Source organism: Sciurus carolinensis, chromosome 2, assembly GCF_902686445.1.
Source record: "Sciurus carolinensis chromosome 2, mSciCar1.2, whole genome shotgun sequence".
Taxonomy (NCBI): domain Eukaryota; kingdom Metazoa; phylum Chordata; class Mammalia; order Rodentia; family Sciuridae; genus Sciurus; species Sciurus carolinensis.
In genome coordinates, this window is record NC_062214.1 from 144,147,523 (window position 1) to 144,153,304 (window position 5,782).

Sequence of the window (5,782 nt, forward strand, 5' to 3'; positions counted from 1 at the left end):
AGTTTGCCAACTGCTGTCGGACGATCAGGAGGTGAACCTCGGGTGGTGAGTGATGGATAGGTGAAAGGCAGGTGATGGACAGGCAAGAGGAAGGCAAATGGTGGATGATAGTGAGAAATCTGCACTCAAAAAAGTGTTGATATGCTGGCTGACTGCAGGTGATCACAGTAGACAAATGGGGTAAACAGCAGGGGATCGATAAGCAGCAAAAACTGCCTCACCTATAAACAGATATCCTCTGCTTGAAACCCGAGTTATGGAGCGACAAGGAATGCAGCCTCCCTGGAGTCCACCATCTTGGATCTCTATTTTGATGATTTTTAATTTAAAAGGTTTTCAAAGATGACCTGTTCTGATCGTTCCTCCAAACTTCCATAATTACATAACTCTTCATTGTTTCTGTCATTGATTTCAGCAAAGCTTCTAACAGGTTCTCTTGCTTCCATTCTTGCTCACTTACAATCCACATCCCTAGGAGGCACATTGAACATCTAATTTAGACTATTGTTATTACCCACAGTCTTTCCAAATATATCATATTTCTTAAAATAAGTCTAAACTCCTTTTCCCTAACTTAGGACTCTGCCTGTTTCCTCAATGTGATTTAACATAATTTTTCTTCTAGTTTACTAGTATTGGATTACCATTATTTCAGTGATATTTTTTCCTTTATCTTTTCTCCAATCAAATTCTATACCCTCAGAAAAACCTTATTTTCTTTCTGGCTAAAATATACAAGCCTCATTTGGGCACTCTAGAATATACTACACAATTTAATCTCTTCAAATTGTGTGTTAAAATATCAAATGTATTTACTTATTCTATCATTTTGTGCCTCCTTAGTCTGAGAATATAAACTTCGTAGCAACATACTTAAAAAAAAAAAAAAAAAAAAAAAAAAAAAAAAAAAACAGGAAAAAGTGCCAAGGCAAGTGCACCACACCACCACACAACTTAAGCAGTCATATTTCCCACATTTTTGGAAATCACAAGGGTCAGCATATCTGCGGTGCCTCACCTTGTGAAAACCACCTCTGTGATCATGCTATCTACCTTGCCAGGTAAGCATGAAACAGTAGACATTTAATTAGCTGTTAATCTTTTGAAAGAATCTGGGTAAATATTAGGATACAAGCACATAAACAGCAATGGGGAGAGAAGGGAAAAAGGTCTTTTAGAAAAAAAAAAAAAAAAAAATTAAAGGATAAAAGAACAATAGTACCCATTTCTTCTGTTCCCAGTCTTTCTTTTCTGTTTACTACAAGCATACCATTCACCTGAATCTGTAAAAGTGCAAATTTTTCAAATTCCCAAGCTAAGAATGTTAGTTACTTAGCAATTCTTTCAAAAACAAGCAGGACAAAAATGTCTCCTATTTAACATCTGAAACTTTGTATCTTGCTTTGTATATACACAGCATTATTCACATGTACTTAATTATTTGTGCATGTGAATATCGAAAATGGTACCATACAGCAACAGTATTAAAGAAAGTCATAATCACATTCAAAAACTGCCTGACAGCATGAATTCAAAGAAGCTAGATGCAATCTCCAATCATTTTTCCTCTGCATAGAGCACCTCAAATTGCTTTCTTGTTTGAGTCAGACATATTATTATCTTATGCAAGGAACACCATGGAATCAAGGAGTGAAAATGGAGGATAAGCCCAGGCTTCCTATACTTCCTGGTTACATAGGCCAAATATTACCATGAGACCCATGTCACTGCCAGAGAGTTCTTGTGGGTCTCTTGGGACCAATTGTGTGGAAATCATTAATCTCCCTGCTATCAATAAAGAATACTGACAAGGTTAACATTGACTCAGAACAATGTCTATAAGGCAGCACTATTAATTTGCAAATTCAAGCCTTGAAAAGTGGGTAGTGTTACACAGGTATGAAACTTATATTTTATAAGAAAACAAATCATAAACCAGTGAAAAATTGAAATTAAAAAAGGAGGTTATTTTAGAAGATTGTAGACATCACTGACAATATAGAACAGTGTCCCCCTGGAATGGGGAACTCCAGGAGTTGAACATGATGAACAAGAAGACAATTTAAGAGACATAGAGTTTGAGTGAAAATCTAAATGACAATCAAAATATTAATATAAAGGTCTGAGCCATACATTTATAGGCAGCATGTATAGAAAATTCATAGGCCAAGAAAAAATAAGGGGACTTCATGTCCCTACCTCCTCCACACCTTCATCCCTTGATTGTCCCTGAGTAGCATCAAGCAAGTCCTCAGACTCCCTGGAACTTACTTGCAAAGTGCAGCACTAGTTCAGTTCTATTATTCTACAGGATGTAAAACTGAGACAGGTAGTTTAGACTTCATTTCCAAAAAGCATTGCTTGTTAGTGGGAATCCTGATAAAATAAATGGAATTACTATCTAGCTTTTCAGGGTTTGTCTTGAATGGAAGGATCAACAGCTGCCCAAGTGACAAGTAGATATTCTCTTAGAAATAGTATCACTTATGAATCAAAATTGATTATCTATAAAAATGAAATTAAGTAGATTAAATATATTCCCATTAGTTCATGCAGTGTGTGAATTTGCTTAGTAATTTTTTCTTTATTAGGTCAAAGGAAAAACACATAGTATGATAAGAAGTATCTTCAGTTTAAATAATTAATATCTAAAATGTTTACTGTTATCTTTTATTGATTTTAATATCCATGCACTAGTCTCATTTTAACCTATTTGCTAGATTCTTCTTAATATTGTGTGTATATAATTGTTTTTTTCCTTCCTTAGGGTTGTATAAAACAACAGTGTTATCTTAAAATTAATATCTCACATTCATGAAATACATATATTTGGAAGAAATTTTCAATGTTAATTAGCTTAGCATGTTAATTGTACTTATGAGAGTGGGGGCATGGGTTTAGTTGCTCAAAAAACAAAGCCAAATAATGTGCTCTATGACTTTTTGTGGTGCATGTTCTCTATCAATTCTAATACTATGATAGATTGCATTATAGTTTATCATTCTCTGGTCTCCTTTCTTGTAGGTACAGACAGGCATGCACAGTATACTCTATTATATAATGTATATATTACATATCACCATAATCAGCATGTACCAGGGTGCTACCAGGAGTATGCATTTCTGACCATAGTGATACAATCTCATTGAAGTCAACCTTGAAAACAAAGGCAAGCATACATGACATACTTTGTGTTGTTTCATTCTCTTCCCATTCTGTTTTTTTTCAGGGTCAGTAATAACATGACCCAGCTGGAACTAGTCCTTTCATTTTGTGTCTTAGGTCTTGTAGAACACATTTGCTATTGGCACAAAGCTAACATAAAACACAAAGAATAATAATTCTTACGTGTAATCCACTGAGATCTAGGTATGGCTTGTTTCTCCAGATATATTTAACAAAAACCGACTAATACAAATATACATAAGAAATGCATATTTTTGCCTACTAAATGTCAGAGATGCTGAAATGTTAGTGTAACAGGCAACTTCCTTGTTTATCTACTTTTCATAGGAGAAGAAGATTATAAAAGTGAGAAATTTTTTTTTAAAGAAAGGATCATCTTAGAGCATTTTACGAGTCAATGATATAATCTGTAATAGTGTGTCCTTGAATCTAGGCAGCTCTAGAAATTGGATATGATAATCAGAAGAGCATTTATTTCTTTATTTTTTATTTTTTTTATTCATTGTACACAAATGGGGTACAACTTTTCATTTCTGTGGTTTTACACAAAGTAGAATCACACCATTTGTGTAACCATACATGTACATACGGTAATGATATTTGTTTCATTCCATTATTTTTCCTTCCCTCTGCCCCCTCCCCACTCCTTATTTCCCTCTGCACAATCCATCCTTCTTTCATTCTTCCCTTACTACCTATCCCCCATTATGTATCATCATCCACTTATCAGGGAAAACATTTGACCTTTGGTTTTTTGGGATTGGCTTATCTAATTTAGTATGATATTCTCCACCTCCATCCATTTACCTGCAAATGCCATAATTTTATTCTTCTTTATGGTGGAATAATATTCCATTGTGTATATATACCACAGTTTCTTTATCCAGTCACCTATTGAAGGACATCTAGGTTGGTTCCACAATCTAGCTATTGTGAATTGAACAGCTATAAACATTGATGTGACTGTGTCACTGTAGTATGCTGATTTTAATTCCTTTGAGTATAGGCCAACAAGTGGAATAGCTGGATCAAATGGTGGTTCCACTCCAAGTTTTCTGAGGAATCTCCATACTGCTTTCCAGAGTGGCTGCACCAACAATGATGTACAAGTGTGCCTTTTTCCCCACAAATGTGCTATACCAATTCAATGCAATTTCAATTAAAATCCCAATGAAATTCCTCATAGAAATAGAGAAAGCAATCATGAAATTCATTTGGAAGAAAAAGTGACCTCTAATAGACAAAGCAATCTCTAGCAGAAAGAATGAAGCAGGAGGTATCACAATATCAGACCTTGAAATATACCACAAAACAATAGTAACAAAAACAGCATGGTATTGGCAACAAAATAGACAGGTAGACCAATGGTGCAGAATAGAGGACACAGAGACAAATCCACATAAATACAGTTATCTCATACTGGACAAAAGGTACCAGGAAGCCATTATAAAGAGACATAGAGTTTAAGCAAAAATTGGAGTAACAAGAATACATTGACAGTATGAAGATCTGGGTCACAAGTTTTGAGGCATGTGCACTGACAATCATAGGCCAGGAAGCAGGACTGGGACCTACAAAGTATGGAAACAAAGTCAATAGGCATGGAAAGTGGTGAGCTATAAGCAATGGTGGAAAACATTTGGAGTTATAGTGCCAGGGTGCATGAAGCCTTGTGAGCTCAGAAGTAATGCACAGTTCAGTCTGTTCTAAGGGGGAATCTGTAACAATCAAGCCTCACTGGAAGTATGCTTTCAATTCATTACAAAACGTACTCACATCTTGACATCACTAATTTTATTCCTTTGACTTTTGTTTCCTGAACTGATTATATGTTTTAATTTCATTATTACTTTGTCCCTCATTCCTTAGGCTATCCAAAACATATTGACTTGGGGATTCCTCCTACACTACATCCATCCTTCTGACACTCTCTCTGTCACTTAATACTATTGCTAAATTTCACCCCACCATGAGGGGACTTCTCTGGTGTCAGCTTCCATGGTAGCATATCTAAAGCTTTCTGCCCTTGTCAAGCTTTTGAGAAGGAGATATACAGTCTATTATGTTTTCTCAGCATATTTGAATATAATGTTCTGAGCCAACATTATGATTTTATTCATAAAGATATTTTATATGTAGATAATGGAAAATCAATATCTAAGGTAGTTTTAAGATTCAATATTTAAAATCTAGCAAGAATCAACCCTATTTTCTGAAAGTGGTCATTATAAACAACCTATTTTGTCTCTAACATGTTCTTAAAAATCAGTTTTTGTTAGAGTATGGCATAAAATAGTTAAAATTAAGGTTAAAAAAATGCCCAGTCACTTGAAAAGTATAAAAATCTCATTAGCTTACAAATACCTGGATATTCAGTAAACAAAACAAAAATAAATAAACATGTGAAAATCTAAGTAGGTAGTCTTTAACAATTTATTTTATAGCCATAATATCCATTTTTTCTCAGCAAATAATATGAATTAGCTAATATTTATATCATTTAAGAACTAGAACTTATAAGGTCAGAGGATATTTATGTGGAGAAGTAGGTTTTAACTAGTAGATTGTTTTATTTGTGAAACAGAATATCTTATAC

At 34.4% G+C, this 5,782-nt stretch overlaps 1 pseudogene; it reads right to left on the reverse strand.

The window, feature by feature from the left end:
* Nucleotides 1-929: 929 nt before the first annotated feature.
* LOC124978438 (uncharacterized) lies at nt 930-1,069 on the reverse strand (annotated as a pseudogene).
* Nucleotides 1,070-5,782: the final 4,713 nt, after the last annotated feature.